Source organism: Nothoprocta perdicaria, unplaced genomic scaffold, assembly GCF_003342845.1.
Source record: "Nothoprocta perdicaria isolate Ctin4 unplaced genomic scaffold, notPer1 scaffold_39, whole genome shotgun sequence".
Taxonomy (NCBI): Eukaryota; Metazoa; Chordata; class Aves; order Tinamiformes; family Tinamidae; genus Nothoprocta; species Nothoprocta perdicaria.
The window spans coordinates 1,155,103-1,173,909 of record NW_020455632.1 but is presented as its reverse complement, the minus strand read 5'-3'; the positions used below and the strand labels follow the sequence as shown (position 1 = coordinate 1,173,909).

At 40.7% G+C, this 18,807-nt stretch overlaps 1 protein-coding gene across 1 annotated transcript in view; it reads left to right on the top strand.

Annotated features, from left to right (window-relative positions):
* The first annotated feature begins 964 nt into the window (after window positions 1-964).
* Window positions 965-18,807, top strand: part of FKBP1B (FK506 binding protein 1B) — a 35,833-nt gene continuing 17,990 nt past the window's right edge. The window contains exon 1 of the mRNA XM_026044902.1: window positions 965-1,007. The gene's annotated coding sequence lies outside the window, so the exon portion shown is untranslated. The remainder of the gene's footprint in view (window positions 1,008-18,807) is intronic.

Sequence of the window (18,807 nt, the reverse complement as noted above, 5' to 3'; positions counted from 1 at the left end):
ATATAAGCTTACGTGCTATGTGAAGTCTTATACTCTCTAATGCATAGCATGCTATTGTGCTAATTCATTCTATAGCAGCCAGGGAGCTGAGTAGGAGATAAACTAGCTGAATCCCCGGTTTCATGCTTTTTTTGGCAAGGAAGTTTGTTAATAATTAGTCTCACCCATTCTATGAAGTTGTGTTGAGCTTGGGCCCTCTGCTAGCCAGCATTGCTTCAGAAATCACAGCTGCTTTGATAGGCCATTCCTTGGCACCTAGATTCATCTGGAAAATCTCCTCCGAGCTTTTAGTGCTTTTGGCAGGATCTAGAGCAGGGAAAATGGAAATGGGAATTCCATTTCTCAGTGGCAAAAAAACAATTGAAGCCTTTTCCTTTCAGTATCRCAATTTTAAGGGGATCTACGAGGCTTTTACAGAAAGTCACTGCATCACTGCTTTACTGTTGCCTGAATACTATAAAATTAAACTACTTTTGTATATTATAACTTTGAAGGCTCTTCTTTGCTGATTAGATATGTCCTTTTTAGAGTTTTCTTGAGGGAAGGGCATTAAAAGCATGTGTAGAAACGGAATGTTTTACAATGTCAAAATATAATTTTATTTGAAAAATTTTAGCAAAAATATTTTGAAAATTTTAAGGTTATAAACCTAGAAACAAGTCCTTTTTTTACAGATGTAAATGCATACGTGATACGTGTGTATGTATTTATATATAGTGTATGGGTTTATATGTGTATGTGTGTACATATATATAACTCTTAGGGAAGTATTATTTTGTCATGCAGCTAAATAGGAGACTAACTGGAATCTTCTACCCTAAACCATACCCATTACAGTCCTGCATGTTGATTTGGATAAATATAACTCAACACAAAATCTGCTGTTTTCTTCTTAAAAATGCCTAGCCATACTGACTGATCAGAGAAAATAAAAGAATAACCTCTTACAATTTTAACAGGACGGACATTTCCGAAGAAGGGTCAGACATGCGTGGTGCACTACACAGGTAAGGCATGTTCCAAATATTCTCTTAAAACCAACTGCTTTGCACTCAAGAACAATTTGTAGTTTCAAATCTGTATTTTTGTGTAGTTCATAATCCATTTCATTGTGCTCTGATGGGTTTCCTGAGTATTTGAGTTCTCTCAGAGCAGTTCAGACTATAGGATATATAGATATGCCTGCTAGTAGCTTTGCCAAATATAATATTTAATGGTGACAGGTTCAGAGATGAAACCGTGGGCCGGATTCTTGAAGTCTTTAAAACCAGCTAATGAAATCAAGCATGAAACAGCAACAAATGGCAGGTTTATAATTTTCCAGCCTCTTGTCTTGATGCAGAAAATTAAAGATTTTAGGTATCTTTATAGCGTGTGTGTCTGTTCTGGCAGTAAAAATCACTCCTCTTTGAAGAGATCAATACAAGGTCTACTTAACACCTGCTTTATGGACACGTGTGAATCTTAAGTGGTGAGTTAGATAATAGAGCTGTTTACAGTGCACCTTTTCTCCTAGGGAAAATATCCTTTAAATCARTTTGTAAAGCTATGTTTTATATATTTATGTGAACTGTCATATGAATGCAAAGAGCAATGTGGCCTGAGCGCCTAGTGCTTCACACTACGAGCTATCATTTTATTTAGCCTTTTCCTTAAAATGGCAAAATGTGGGGAGCTGGGAATTGACAGCAACTGATTTGGACCAAGTCATTTTGGACCTCTAGCATTCTGTATTATAGCCAAATAATCAAATGATAACTCCAAATAACAAATGATAACTGATAACTTTATTTTTTTCAAGTAAAGAATGTTAACCAAATCAACCTGTTCATATTTTCAATAAGCTTTTTAACATAGTTTTAATAATTTGATTTATATTTATATCCATATCCATATCCATATCCATATCCATATCCATATCCATATATATTAATAACATCTCTCCTAAGAAGGTTACAGGAGTAACCTGTAACAGGAGCCATTAGTATCCTAGCTTGTGGTATAGGAAATAGAAACTGGCTTCAAGTTCCTATTAATTTGTCAGAATTTTTGTTACAAGAATTTCTAATTTGAATAAGAGTAGTGGAGAAGTGAAGACAGGTCTCCCATGCCAGGCAGCTCTCACAGACATTTGTTTTTTCATCCCTTAAATCTGAAAAGAGATATTTTGAAGCCTTTTTTTTTTTTTGTGAAGATGTGGAAAAATCCATTCCTATTCCAGGTTGAACTTGAAAATTTTTTATAAAACAAACTTGACCTCCCAAACCTCCTACCACTGTAACTAACCAGAGATAAATATAACCATCAGAACAGAAATAGGCAAAAAAAACGGATAGATGGCAATAAAACTGATAGCTCTAGTCTGTGGCAAGCTACAMTTCTGCTGGATAACTTCAGAGAGAATGTGAATGAGGAATACGGAGATATAACAAGGTGCTGTGTACTCTTACTGATATTAGATAGCTTAGATAAGGCTATCCGAAGCTGGCTTTCGATATAACAGACTTCATGAAATCAAATTAAATGAATCTCTTGCCTGAACTGTGCTGCTTCTGCATATCTCACTGTTGGTGCCAGGCAGCCTGTCTAACTCCCAGATTAGAACAGCCATCAGAAAAAGTTTATAATCACAATTTCAGTGCAGTTCCAGTGCTTATGTGGTCTTTGGTGATAGTATTTTCAAAAGAAGCCCATAGATAGTGGGTAAAGTGATTTCTGCCTATGGTCTATAAAACATTTGGGAAAAAGGAAACATAAATGTCAAGTCTTAAAACTGTTTTATCTGACTACTGTATAACTTCCTTTTATGTCAATGTAACTCTGGATATGCCCAAGATTCATCTTGAAATTATTTCTGTCATATTTATGTGATCTTATTATGATCTCCCTGTGCTTAATGTTTATCCTCTGCGTCTGCTTTAACATTCTCCTCTGCGTCTGCTTTAACAAGCTGAGTTACAGAGCCATCCTGAGAGACATCCAGAACATCCATTTCGCCAGCTAAAATGGGATTTAGGGAAAATGAAGGCACTTGGGTGCAAAGAAACAATCCAGAAATGCTGCTTTCCAAGAGCTGCTCAATTTCTGGGAGCAATTGCCCCACGTGCAATGAATGTGGCACCCTGAAACGAGGCACAAATACCTGTGCTGAAGCAATGCCCGTGCCTGGAAAGGGAGCTGGGCCTTGAGCTGACTCCGTTCAGATGAACACAGGAGGCACTCGGATCCCCAGAGGAGCCTGGCCTAGCTGGAGTGCTGGATCCAGCACAAACCAAAATACTCAGACACTTTCTGTCAAAAATATGCCCCAAAGGAGCCCATTTTCTATATTAATAACTAAACAGCTATTTAAGATATGGCCAATCTGCGTTCAGGTCCCTTTTCCAGTGCAGGAGGCTCACAGCTGTATTTCCCACATCCTTAAAACTGCAAGTATTACCTTGTCAGGAAAAAATAAAGCTGTAATTTAATGCAGTTTAAGTTGGACATTGAACAGTTACAAGAGCCAGGGGGAAGGAGGGAGGAGGGGAAAGAGAGTAATTGGTTTAAGCAGTCAAGCCTTGAAAGACTTGTATTCCAGTCCTTGTCTTCAGGATGCATTTTGTCCTTTATTTATCCAGCGATTTTCCTAGTAGGACTTAACCTTGATGGCTTCATAGGCCAGGGAGCTTCCTGCAATGCTCCTGCCAACTGACCTGCAAGTGCAATGCAGCCCCTCAGCACAAACACAGTTCCATGTTTTCCGTATGGGCTAAATTTGTTGAGCAAGAACAGAAATGCTGAGCATTGCCTGCTCACTCKGTATTCATATCTTGAGAATTTCCAGCAAAGAGGAGCCCAGGAAGGGCTGGCATTGGCCAAAGGCTGCAGAGAACCAAAGTGGACACCTACTGCAGACCCTAAGCCAAACATTAGAGTCTTCTCCATTCATCCTCAAGATGTTACGATTTTTGTATCCTCAAGGTAGATGTGCTCACAAAATAGCTTCTATTTATAGCTATGAATATATAGCTAAAATAGTTAGATAGCCTGATGGCACCGTGTGTTCCTGAGAAGTGGGAAASAGCAACTATAATCTCAACATGGAAGAGTATAATAGAGTTTTACACCTTTGCATTCATGCTCTATCAGGCTGTTATGYGGTAACTTTGCAGGCCTTGTGGTCCGATTCCCAAATGTATCATGATGCCTTCGTGGACAAACCCAAGTTCAGGTGCAGCAGAGGTCAAGGGGGAGCCTCATGGSGGGAACAGTTTAAAAAGAATCTCTAGTTTAAGCATATCTTTTCTTTTCCCCCTTAAGGAAGTTCTTGGCTGCACTCCAGTTGGAGCAGGATTTTTGGATTACCCTTCAGAAGTACCTAATTGTCCTTTCTGACTACATAAGGCGCCTTAGTGTCTAACTTTGGTACTGTAAATCACCTGTTAATTTTTCAGCTTTGCACAGCCTTAGTTAAGTACACAAACAGGTCCTTTGGATCAGTGTGTAAGTTTAGACAGGAAGACTGTGATAGAATATGAAACCAAGTCCAGATCTTAGCATCTGACTGAAGAATTTGGTCAGATTCATGTCTTTTCGCTTTGTTAGGAAATRCTGCATATATAATAATTTTCCCCTACCATCCAGCATCTATGTTGTGTCTGAAAAGTTACCTGATACAATATGAAAGTAATGGGATTAATACAGTGGTGTGCTGGCACCAAAGAGCATTTCCAGCAGCAATGGTTTATGTCATGTTTTTGTCATAGATTTCCTTGAGCAGGTTTCTGAAAGCCCTTGGCAATCTGCTTCCTCCTTCTGCTTTCCATCTGCAAAATGATAGTTGCACTTTGTGTGCGTCGTGTAGATAGATGATGAGCAGCCTGGGATATTAACTCCTTCTATATGCTTGACATTATGGGGTCCTAATTGTCGCTGAGTCTTTAGTTTGTGTTGCATTTGTGATACTAATATGAGTAAAAATTACAGTATCTTTAATTCTGGAGTGCTTTAGCAACATCAGAGCATTTTCTACAGTTTTGTTTCCTGTGATGTTATATTTCTTGACTTTAAGGGCCTGCATTAGTCATGTGGAATTGTCAAAGAATGTTTGTGAATGTGATGCCAAAAGKGACTTGCAGTTAGAAAGGCTCCTAAATGTGACAAAATGTGTGTTGTGGCTCCACAACCTCCCTGGGCAGCCTGTTCCAGGGCTCTGTYGCCCTCACAGTGAAGAAGTTCCTCCTCACATGGAGATGGGAACTTCCTGTGTTTCAACTTATACCCATTGCCCCTTGTCCTATCACTGGCCACCAATGAGAAGAGTTTGGCCCCTTCCTCCCTACATTCCCCCTTCATGAACTTTTACATGTTAATCAGATCTCCTCTCAGTCTTCTCTTCTCCAGAGAAAACAGGCCCAACTCACTCAGTCTCTCTTCATATGAGAGATGCTCCAGTCCCTTAATCATCTTTGTTGCTCTCCGCTGGACCCTCTCAAGAAGCTCCACGTCCCTCTTCTAYGGGGGAGCCCAGAACTGCACACATTACTCCAGGTGCGGCCTCACCAGAGCAGAGCAGAGGGGCAGAATCACCTCCCTTGACCTGCTGGCAACACTCCTCCTGATACTGGCCAAGAAGGCCAGGATCCCATTGGCCTTCTTGGCCAYGAGAGCACACTGCTGACTCATGGTTGACTTGGTATCAACCAGGACTCCCAGGTCCCTCTCCGTGGAGCTGSTTTCCAGCAGATCAGTCCCTAATCTGTGCTGGTCCTTGGTCTGGAAAGACGAGCATTGTTTCTGGCCCTTCTCTTGTGCCCTCAAGCAGACGTTATTTCTAACATCCCGAATCTGTTTGTAAGAGACGTAAAGAGACATAAGAGSACGTCTCTTTTCCAAGGCGTTCAGGGCTGCCGTTCTCTTGCGTTGCCCCAGGTACTTGTGACAGAAGTGAGTCCTGGGCCCTTTGCTTTGCCCTCCTGTGACAACAGAGGAGTCACCCTTTTTAGGGAGAAACTAGATATTCAAAATTTGTAAAGTACGGGAACAGACTTTTTAAAATGATACTATAAAGGCACCTTAAATTATTAGTTACTGATTAAACTAAACTTCTATGAGAGAAAAAATTCTATGGACTTTTTTTGACCCAGGCAATGAGAATCATTTTCCTTTATTGTTTTTGTTGCTTTGTTCTTTTTTTTTTTTGAAGTGTTTAAAATTGAATCTCCTGCTGAAATAAATAAATTCTGCTCCTTAAATGAATACTGCTCCATTTACTTCAGATGAGCTATACACATTCGCTTTCTTTTAAGAAGTGGGCCTTTATATAAAGCTTTATTTAAGCTAACAATTAGTTGTTCTTTCCCTAGTAATCTGGGGACAAACTTGTCTCATCTTTGTTCAATACTTGCCGGTGCTTACTTTTTAATAACAAAATCAAGCTTCGTAGATGCAGTTTAACAGTAATTTATAGAACATGCTTGGCTTACCATGATTAAATAGAAAAAACCTTTTTCACTTAGGGCAATAAAAATCTAATAAAATTCCCTTGAAATAATTCTTGTCAAAAAACAGAACAGTTTTCTGCCTATTCCTCTTGGATCAAAATCAACCCAGTAGGTAGTAATAGCYAGAAATTAGTCTATGCAGACATATAGTCAAAAAGACTTATGTGAATCCAAGGGGAGCTTCATGGAGTGTCATATACTTGTCCATGAAACTGAGTATCTGTGTGACTAGTGTATTTTGTCCCAGGGAAATCACAAATATGCTATTTCTCTCAYTCTTTTTTTCAGACACATGCATGCAATTTCATTGATAGTGGTGGATGTGTATCCGACATGAAAGTTGAACTAACTAAGGAATTTAATCAAAATTCTTGGTCTCCAGGAAGTTGTCTSGGTGGTTTTGGAAGAAGATTGTGAACACTGCAATTAGAGCTATCATTAATAAGAATTGTATCGTAACAGCCATTATAATTGAACCTGGAGTTACAGCCAGCTAAATATTGCTTACCTAGAAATAACTTCATTGTTTTATTGAGCATGTTCCCAAGATATATTATACCAGAAGAGCATGACGTCTGACCATCTTTTGGAGCCTGCCAATTTTTTTTTGTATTTTTTACTCAAACTAATCCCTTCAGATTGCCCTGGCTTGTAAAGATGAAAGCCTTTTACTGCTTTAAATTTCTTTATGGCAGCTAAATTCTTGTGGATGTGCATCCTTTCATCAGAGAAACGTAACTGCAAAAGGTAGTTTTGTCCCTCAAACAAGCAACATGTACTTTTCATCCCCCACAGGCATGGTTTGCAAGTATTCAAACCTTCTTGATAAAATCGGAAGAATTTGAATCTTTGCTTATTATAGACCCTTGAAATATTTTAATGGAGAGTTCAGCATGATAGTGATTGGGTTCCAAAAGGAAAAATTAGAGATTTCACTAACTAACTGTCAGCTAACTGACAGATTTCAGGCATATTCCTTACATCTTCACTTTTGACAGAAAAGGAGATTGTGATTCACATTTTTTTTAATGAAATTAATGATTGCAAGTACTGTGAGACTTTCTATAAAAGAAGGTTGTTGATGACCTGATGGATAGAAAAGATTCAGAGCTTTGTAAGAAAAAATGTAAAGTCTTCAGCAGGTAAATTAGTGAGTTTTAATTGAATATAGCAGATTGTTGCCTAATGGAAAAGGATCAGGATAATAAACTGTAGCCACAAGTTGCCTGGTTGTTGCTCCTGGGCAATGTACATTGTGCTGCTATGGCCAAATCCCTTTGGTTCCAGTGAAATTCCTTGTAATATTAGGTGTGATTTGTTGTGGACAAGTGAAACAGGAAAAGAGCTGGAAATTATACAACTTAGTTACCCTTATTGGCAACCTTAACTGTGGTCTGCAGGGTAATGTTATTTGGAGATCTGCTCATATCTGCCCTTTGTGCAAGAAAAAAGGGAAGACTGCAGGATTATCTGTAATCTCTGTGTCCTATATTCACTTAAGGAAATGAAGGGATGAGTTTCTTTGTTGCAGAGATTAAAAGGAGATTTATTCAAGATGACATAAATGGGCAGTTTGCCCCCGGATGGGGATTTCTCCATCCATATGGATACACTCAACAACTTGGTGACAACTAGCTCCTATTTTGGAGCATCTGCTAAACTCTACAATATTTCCTTTCACGGAGGGACATCCTGCTCCATTCCTATAAGCACAGGAATGAAATTGCTAGCAAATAATTAAACCTCCTACTCCTACCCCACAAAAGCCTGAAACAACTTGATTTCTAGTTGAAAAAAAAAAGGAAAGTTACAAAGCAGGTTATGTAATTTATCAAGGAGCTAATGGCCGCTGCTCATCAAGCTTTTAAAGTTCAGAATTAATGCAGAACAGTCCTCTCTTTTAGCAGATCAGATTGCTGCTTTCAAAGGCAATGGTTTTGCTGGGCAGTTGTTTGCAGGGATGCCGACCCTGGAGCACTCTGCCTGCTGGCAGCTCCTGTGCAGTGCCCGGGACCTGAAAGGTTCACATCAATCTGTGATAATCAGAATTTCAGATCTTCACAAGAAGGAAATAGATTTCTAATAGGTTTATGGAAAAAAAATAATAATTTCAAAAAATTACTCAAATACCAATGGTTACTACATGAACCAAGTGAGAAACTCCATCTGCTGACAACGAAGATGGGTCCTAGTGCTGCAGTGATCCATGTGGGAGATCCCTAAGGAAGACAACAGCCAGGGAACTCCTAAACTGCCCCCTTTTGGCTCAGGAAGCATCCAAAYGGGAGGCCGCTGAGGAAAGTCCAGGAAACCGGGATTGGCGCTGGCAGCCGCTCTGCTGAACCGGCGCTGGGGGCTGCCAAGGGGCTTTACAGCCAAGCGACACCGTTYGATTGAGATATTTTATTTGGTTTTAGTTACTCCAGGGTATTATAAATCTCACTTAATATTTTTGTGGTGCTGCTGGCTGCCAAACTTCACACTCCCTTGCACATGGCTCAGGTCCTGAACGTTGCAGCTGGGGTGTTGAGAGCCTGGGACAACGTGGTCCCGTGCCGTTGGATGGTGCAGTCTATATCTCTCACACAACAGAACCCCTGGCTCTTCCAAAACCCAGGGTTTTAAGCTGTAATTTGTAACTTTAATATGTAGCTCGCCCTCGGCCCCTGCTCGTGATGTTCCAAGCCTGATCTCCTCTAAAGGTAAAAAAGAAAAAAATCAAATTACAAAATAATACTGTGTGGGGATCACAGGGTGGCTTCTGCTTTCATTCTCCTCTGGGTAGCTTTCTTGTTATGCTACAAGCAGAGATTTCCAGGAGGAGAGCAGGGTGCTTTGGGAGACAAGATCTAGCCATATCTAGGGCATGTAAAATTAAATAGCAGATGAGTCGCTCCATGGGCAAGTTCCTGAGGCATCACCATGTAGCGTTGCCATTTCCAGACTGGCATGTACAATTTTCGGTCCAAAAGAGCCRAAGCCAATTTGTAGTTGCGAAAGTTGTAATTTCCGTGGAAAAGCCTTTCCCACAGGTTTTATTTTGAAGCTTGAGAATCTGAGGCTAAAATTCATAGGCTGGCTGCCAACACTATATTGGTCTGAGCTGAAGTGCTGCATATTAACAGAGGTACGTGGCAGTATTTGAAGATGTGAATCTGAATTTTGCAGCTCCTGCTTATCTGCAGGCATGAAGATAAGACTTCATGCTCTTCTGATACARTATTTAGCCTCAGTCTTGCAGCTTTATTGGTGGCATCAGGCCACGCTCCTTGCAGTATCTCAGACCTTGAGCAAGGTCCACATACACTTCAGTTACAGAGTGAAGGAAATGCAGGTGATGTCTCATCCTTCTGAAAGGCCTTCTCCTGTATGAGAGCATCTGTGGTGCTCATCTCTCTTCCAGCCTTCATTCAGATTCCTGGCTGTGAACGTGGGAGCTTGAAACACCTCTGAGTCAAATGCAAATTCCCCGTTGATGCAGTAAGGCAGAACTGCCATCATGAGCCCCGCTGTGCACAATGGAAAATGCTGAATCTAATCAAAATGTTACAYCCTTCATTCATAAATCCCTTTGGAAAGGGAAGAGCATTCCTTGCTCCCCTTTACACAGCAGGGAAATTCAGACAGAAACGATTTGCCCAGAGAACTCGGATAAAACTGGGAACAGAAATTCATGTGCTTTTGAAGTCCTTATCTCTCACTTTTTCCACTAGGCTACATCAGCTCTGTGGAAAATCTGTTTCTTTTTTTTTTTTTTTTTCCCAGACCCCAGAAGTGTTTAGCTTTTGCAAACAAACAATTTCAACTGGGATGAATAGTGAAAAATCCCAAAGCCTTATAGTTTTTATTATATTTGCTGTCTTCCTCCAACCAATTCAGATTTGACTGGTTATATAAGCATTGTAAAAGGATTAAGTCCTTCCTTGCTGTAAAGAGTAATGGGAGGTTCAATAATAACGACTCAATTATTTCAGTAAAGGAACTAAGCTTGCAATACATTGATTCACTCAAATTACAGAGCCATTTCTGAAGAATATTTTAGTCCTTTCTTGAGAGCARCTATAATAGCATGCTCAATGCTGCTCTTTGGATGCAAATTTTGAAAATGTTTGGGCACACATTATAAAACTGAGCAGGCTGAACCTGAGAGACGTAGTAACTGCCAACACGGGTGCAAGAAGTGAAGCAGAGCTCAGCAGTAGTTTGCAGAGCAACAAAAGAGCAAAGAATCAAGCTTGGGATTATTTTTCCCGTCAAAAATGCAGGTAGAAACGTTATCTCATTGCAAAAACCTTTATTTTATCCAGTCTGTCACTGTAGGCCTGGCCCATTTGTAGACTACAAAGCATTTAAGCAGCAGCAGTTGTATTAGTGACTATGGACATCGATAGCCCACTGTGTTTATGGAGGGCAGCGAGATAAGAGGAGCTGCCGGGTGCCAACATTTGCCACATTTATTTTAGATTTCAGACCCCTCCGCACGTTTTGCAGACAAGTAGCTGTGTTGAAAAAGCAGGGCTAGCAGGGCAGCAGCTATCTGAGCTCCGCTTTTTCCCCTGAGAAAACGATGCGCAGGACGGGCGAAGAGGGTGACAGCTGATAAAAACCAGGCGCACGTGAAGTGCTCGCTGGGATGTGATGCCGAGGAGCGGGAAAGGAACCGGACATTGTCCGGAAGCACCGTGATGAGTGAGTGAATGAATGAGTGAATCTCTACAAYATGCCCTCACCTCTCTTGTCCTCCAGGCCTCCTGTACCCAGGAGCACAGTTTTGCCTCCAGTTTTGCTTCAGTGCTCTGAAATTACCGTGGACTATTTCAGAAAAGTTTCCTAGGCTGTTAGTTTGGTTACATGCTAAGTTCTAAGCCCATTTTCAGAGCAGTTTCCAATCATGTTGTAGCCATGCACTGAACACAGGACTGCTGCTTGCTCTCTGACCGTGTCCTCAGARGGAGAAGGATGGACAGGGAAATGTTTGGCACTTCCAAAGTGTTCATCTGAATCCRAGCTCTGGATCTGATTCCTTATGGCACAGAATCACAGAATGGTTGGAAGGGACCTCTAGAGATCATCTAGTCCAACCCCCTGCTCAAGCAGGGACACCCAGAGCATGGGGCACAGGGTGACATCCAGGTGGGTTTGGAAGATMTCCAGAGAAGGAGACTCCACAASCTCCCTGGGCAGCCTGTTCCAGGGCTCTGTCACCCTCACAGGAAAGAAGTTCCTCCTCACATGGAGATGGAACTGCCTGGGTTTCACCCATTGCCCCTTGTCCAAGCAGACTCAAGCTAACCCTTAAACCTCAATTTTTCCTGTGTTTCCAACAAGTCCTTACCTAGCTGTAGTTTATGCCTGAAATGAAGGGGAAAAAAAAATACTGGGAAATGAGAGGTTGTCTGCAGGAGCCTTCCTGGGAGTGAAGAGATGCTTGGCTCCTGTTCCTGACCTTGCTTCTGGCTCACAATTTCCCCTCGGGTAAATCACCTCGCTGTGTTTTCTCATTTGTGAAATGGTTATGAAAACACCCCAAGACCTCCACGAAGTGCGTGTTTGCAAAATGAGTTTAATATTTGCAGTGCCTTTTAGTGTCATGGGCGGATGGCCATTAAGTGTAATAAAGCATTATGTGATAAGGAAAACCGTATTTTTGATTTAGGAAGGAGAAGCAAACACCTCGGAGAAATGCATGCTTTAACCTTTTTATTTTAATTTCAGCACAGAAAATAAGGACATGAAATGTGTGTTTGCATATACATGTATCTACTTTTTTTTTTTATTTTTAGAAAATTATGAGATAATGAAGCTACTTAAACCACAGCATCCCTAGACAAGCAAGCAAGCAAACAGTAACATAAAAAAATAAAGCAAATGCAGCCCATATGTGGAAATATTTCTTAGTCTGTAGTGTAATTTGCTCCTAATAGCTTCCATAGGTGCTAAGATGAGAATAATTGCTCATATGCTTGAAGAGGCCAGAGCAGAAGAGCCCCAAGCCATTTCTTTCTGCCTTTTCCTGCTCTGTCCTGTATGCAAAATAGTTTTAGTGGCTGCATGGTGGTCTGGATTGCAAGTCTGACTTGGGGATGGAGAGAGGAGAAGTGATAATGAGCTATGCAAAATATCTCTGGTTTGCATGGTTCATATTTTTGCATATTTTTAATGCTTCTGTGGTGGAGGATCATCTAAAGGTGCTGTTATTTAGTAATATAAATGATCTCAAAGATAAAATCATTTAATTTTTTTTTTCRAAAGAAGATGTTCACCTACATCTCTAAACCAGAACACATTTTTGATGCAAGGTTATTTGGTGGGTAGATGGGCAGTAATTTGGGGCTGAAGTTATGGGTCATCATGAGAGAATTTTACTTGAATAGACAGACCAGTTGTCTATACACCGGGCAAGAATTACTATAAGGTACAAAATAAACAGGTTAGTGGATATAAAATGGGCTTTAGAGCAGACAGGCTTTCCAACCACCATATTGTGTGATATTTAACACAGAACAAGTTAGGGGATTGTTCGTTGCCTTCATGGGCCACAAAAAAGATGTTAGAACTAAATTGGTCTATTTAGTTTACCAAGATCCATCAAGATATCATAGCTGGAAAGTGACATTTTACAGGATCATCTCAAAAATAAGTGCATTTGGACTGGAAGTAATGATTTACGGTTGAACACTAATTAATGATTGCAAGCAGCTCATCGCCCTGAGAAATTTTTAAGTCAACTCTAATTCACATAGAAATTATTGAGTAAAAATCCTGCAACATATATTAAAAGCGGGAAGTCAGATGARGAGATTGCAAGGACATATATTATTCTCACATATAGGTCTAGTAATTGATAGTTTTAGCTCTGCTGTATTTTGGAAGCTTTAGTCATATTCTCTTCTCATAGCCTTTCCTCAACTAGATGAGTCTCTCTTTAGGTCTTTCTTAGATTCATGCCTTTTGAAGGCTGATTGAACAGTTATTCTGATGTGTAATACCAACATTTGAACTGGAACACATTTGCTGCTTTAGGTTTTATCATGTCATTTTTTTTTAAATATTTGATTTCAAAACAGTCAAATAAATGCTCTGCTATGGGTGAAATTCACTGGCATCAGAGGACACTCTGCATTTTGCAGGCGATGCTCTGTTATCAGGGAAAAGCCCTAGGACATTTTTAATTCCCTTGTATTCCATTTACCAACTCATATTGTGCAACCTCAGTGTGGTCACTTGTCCAAAAATAATCTGAGCATATGACAAAGTGATTAACATAAGGACTAATCAATCCTAGAAGTTATCGCAGTTCACTCAAGTAATTTTCTGTATATAACCAGGAGGCTGATTATGCTTTTAGACTGCTTTGCTTGATATCATTTTTGATAGAGTGCTGATTTTATATGGAAAACACAATAGTTGCATTGGAGCAGATGGGTACTCAACCTCGAGATATTTCTTTGATGACTGGGCAGAAACTTTTTGTCTGTGCTGCGGATCTGGCCAGAGAGCTATAATAGTTGTTTCTAAAACTGGTGAGTAACAGAAATGCTCAGCAGCAGACAGCAGTGTCTGTGAGCGGGCTGCTTTCTGTCGTGATTTCTGGTGCACAGAAATATTTGCCATTCAGAAAGATTGACAAGCCAGTRTGGCTGCTCAGGGTAATGAAAGCTGTTTGTATAAATCGCCTTGCTGTGARTCTCATTTCATTGACATCCCACTGGCTTGTTTTTCTCCCAAACTTTATTTCACTGAATTTTCTGGAAACTGTTGCATTATCAATTTAGTACAGGCAAAGCAAGTTCTACTGCTTCCGTAGCAGTTATTTTCTGGAACTAATTTTAGGCAGTTGTTTTGCTTCCAGCTCTGCTTTGCAGCAGTCCTGCCTAACACATGTTGTGCCGTGTGCTCCTACATGCAGGATGCTCGTCTGGCTTTGGGTATTGCACACGCGTTGCACCAGAACTGTACATTGGTAAGAGGCATTTAAAAAGTTTGTGCTGTTAGCCCTTTCTCAAGGACACCTGCATATGGTGATAATAAAAATAGCCCTGCTAGAAGACATGGAGATGTTGTCCAGAGATGGACTATAAAATAAAATGATCCATTCTAAAAATACGATGGTACCTCACACACATGGTCACCTCGTGGTTAAGATACTGCTACCATGAGAGACTATTTGGGGACGAGTCCTCGGGCTGCTGGAGGACGTCTGTACTGAAAGACAAAGACAGAAGTAGATGGAGTCACACCATGAACGTGGGCGACTTGGTCACGTAGCCAGTGGAGAGAGGTGCAGGCCCACTGTCCCCAACACGAATGTCCTGAGCTCCTTGACACCTTGACGTCTTCCACAGCTTGGGCCTAGCTGAGGTATCACATAAAGTAAGACATTCAAGGATGGTCTCAGAGCCAGTATTTTGGCATCAGTGCTGTAAATACTCAATGTATCACTCAACGTTGACAAGTTTAGTTTGTTGTGAATGTGAATATCTTAGAATCCATTTTTAAAACACAGCTTTACCCTATAGCTGTTTTGGATCTAAGATTTGCCACTCAATTTTCCAAAGGGAGTAGCCTGGGAGTCCAACTAAGCGCTCAACAAAACCTTTGTGAAGGATGAATTTAAATTCTCTTGTCTGTTAATGTCGCACAGTGATCAGTCACAAATGCAAATCCCCATATAGCCCCAACATTACTACACATCAGTCATGCTATGAATTTCACCCTTCAAGTATGCATTCATCATTATTTTCAATACAATGCTACTATTCTTTGCGTGTATTACACTAACCCCTAGAGGTCCCATTGGAGGTTTCCATCATGCTACACACAATTGACATAATGAGGTTATTTTTATTTAGTGTACATAGTTCTCTGTACCCCATGATTTTCTGTTCATGATTCATCATTTCATTTGTCAGTGAATAGTGAGATAATGAGAGAGCGGGTTGACAAGGGCAGAAATAAATTTAGGTTTAAAATGTCTAGTTCAGCAAAGAGGACCTCGATCTGTTGAATGGGCATTGTTAGGGCAAAGCTGACTCAAAATGAGTATTTATGGATACTTTATCAAAAACGCCAGCACAAATAATGAAAAATGTATTATTAGTACACATCTTAACTGATACTTTCCATTCGCTGCTATTTCTTAAAATATTTACATGCTGAAATTGAAAAGATCAACAAGAAGGGTAGTTTTAAAATAAAAATGAATGGGTCAAAATTATAGCTTCCCCTTGTTATGGAATTTATATTCTTCATAGTAGATAATAAAAATGTATTTTATCCTCTGTGGACACAGCAAGATTTATAATGTTCTTGACTGTCCATTTCCTCACTTTGAAGGATTGGGGTTTATTAATGATGTGATAACACTCACGCATGTTTTTCACATACTATCGCAGCTTAGGAAACAGATCTTCTTTAATGAACTGTTGTGGCTTTAGAGAGACAGTGATTACCATAACTTCATGGTAGTAACACTTTATATCTCAGAGAGGCTTAAGCGAATACTTAGGAAATGTTTTAAAAGTAATGTGGTTGAAACCAAAAGAAAAAAAWTCTACCCATATATGACTAATGAATCATTAAGCAGCTGACTAACCCCAAATATCTGCTTTTTGTGTTGTGTTTACATGAAAAAATATGCTGTTGATATATATGATGTGAGCATTGTACAGATATTAAGAGAAACTTGTGTCTTTAACCCATATTTTTACATGATAAAAAACGTGTGTGATATCAAATATCACATTCTTTTATTCCAGTAGACATGTAATTTTAAATATTATCAGTACGAACTGCTTTTCGCACACATTTGCACTTAAAAGAAGATTGTATGCAGCTCTACAGCAGCCACAGAGCATTTCTGTGCTTTTGCTGGGCTTTCAGTGTCATGAGTCATTGAGACAGGGCAGCATTAGACGTTTCTGGCTACATTAAATAAGCACTGGTCCCATTTGGCTTGCAACTTTAAGTACTTATTGGTTTATTTAATAAAGTTATTAAATGTCTTGCGTGATGCATGTGTGTGAGCCACAGGCTTCGGAGACACAGCACGTTCAGCCTGTGGACTAAGGATGTGCTGAGGAGACGGAGACGAGTCCATTCCAGAACAACACCCCAGGCCATGTCTACTTCACATCCAAAAGGCCTAAAAACCACAAGCTGAGACCTGTGGAGTCCCTAGGGCCCTGCTTGGGGCTGCTCTTGTAGTTGAGTTGATGGGATGTAGAGCGAGGCTGATCCAGGGGGTACCTTCAGATGATCCCAGCACGAAATGTGAGGTCAATGTGGGGTCTGGGGATGACCCAGAACCCATCGCCTCCGAGCGTGAGCAGCTCCCTAAGCGGAAAAGCAAGAGCAAAGACACTCTGCTGCCAAGGAGAGCGAGAGGGAAAGCGATTTCAGCTGAGAAAACCTCCCTGACCTCAACATGCCACAGCTATGATTTTGTAGCTCTCCGTTGGCGATAATCTGTGTTGGCTCAGACCCCAGCTGGGATCAGACAGGTCAGCTCCCGCTTAGAGGTTCTGACTGGGGAACAGCAGCACAGCTTTAAAGGCAAGGAAAAGTAGGAAAAGATGCAGAGTTGTAGAGCAAGATTACGCTGGGCTTGGCGCTCATCGTTCTGCACACGCAGCCTCCTGCCTGCACCACATATGTTCATGTAACTGAGTCCAGGCTCGTAATGGAGCATTTGGGCAACTTGCAAGTCCGTGTGTGGCCCTCGAGCCAGCTCCGGACCTCCCTGCTGGCCTCACTGATCAGATTAGAGTTGCCTTGATTTACTCTTATTTCGGCAGAGCAAGAACCTGATGACAAAGATGTCCAGTGCCTATGATTTAACTTCTGCAGATGGTCAGGACATGGCACTCGAATTCTTTGCATGTAGGGRGCAAGCGAAAACAAAGCTACAGATCAAATGAGACAGTGACATGCAAGACTCTTCTGGTGCTTTGGAAACTAATGCTAGAGTCATGCAAGGCAAGGTCTTCTTTGTCCACTGGATTGTACTTGCTTTATGGGTCTTCTTGGGGCTATGTCAGAAGAGTAGTTCTCTACCTCTTGCGAGCCGAATGGTGCTGCAGTATGGTTGGTGACTATGAGGTTATGCTATTGGTTTGGGCATTTTTAAGGGGAAAAGGTAAATAGAAAATTAGTCACGTGTGTACCCTGACATGATTTGGACCTTAAAGAATTGCTGTAAGATGTTTCATTATTAAACCTCCCAATGAAGAGGCCTGTTCTTTATTACAGAGTTGGGTTTTTTTGTGTTTTTTAGTATGTATCTAGCTCTGTTTCTAGATATTCTAGTAAACATGGGCATGTAGGAGTAAGAGGGAAGATTGCTTTTAAATAGTTCAAAATAGTGCAATTAAACCCTATACTTACTGCTACAGAAGGTACCTGTTCTTCAAGGTCCTTCTTGCTAAGGGTCTGTTCCTCTACAGCGATCATCCAGTGACAGTTCTTGAGCTTCAGACATAAATAGTCAGGAGGACTATTTGTGGATCTCAGATTAAATTTGTGCACCACAGTTTTATGGATGTCCTGGGAAGATAAGCTCTGTGAAAGTAAGAGATGAACTAGCTAATCATCAGGACTAAAACAGCAGGTCTTAACGATCCTTTGCTTGCTTTCAATGAAGGCGCTTTTAAGGCAAACTTCTGCTCCCAAATCCCCACTTTAGATGTTCCCACCATTTCTTGGTACCACCATCTTTTCCAAGAACAGAGCAAAGAGAGAAGCAAATTTGATTTTATTTGTATCACAGCGTTACTGAAAGACTCCAACTCTTCACAAACAAATTAAGAGAAACTCTTATTCCCAGACAGCTAAGGAGGAGGGTAAACAGCAACGAACAGAGRAGGAAGAGACACAGTCAGGTATACATACACCTGAGTCAATAATATATTCCCTTTTGGTCTTTTGAAGGTAAACAAAGTAAGAGATGCCTCTCAGCCAAACCATCCATTAAAAAGCTCATTTCTCTTCAATGCCAGGACATATTTAGGTGTTGAGGGTAGACACTCAGAAGGGGAGGTGGCCTCAGTGAGACGCTTGGGGAGAAAGGGAGCATAGATTACTGGAGTCAAGACCTCATCTGTGTCTCCAGAATTATTATTTTGTTCATTTTGAAAATATTTGATCCCTCTGGCAGCCTTGCCCATGCTAACTTGAGACAGAGATCCTTATACTATGCTATGTACAATATGAACTGAGTGCTATTAATACACCCCGAGGGAAAAGGAGGACCGCACAGGATCGCATGTGTGAAAAGACACTTTGTGCTGGTGGTGTCATCGTCGAGTCCTCCCACCGCGGCCRC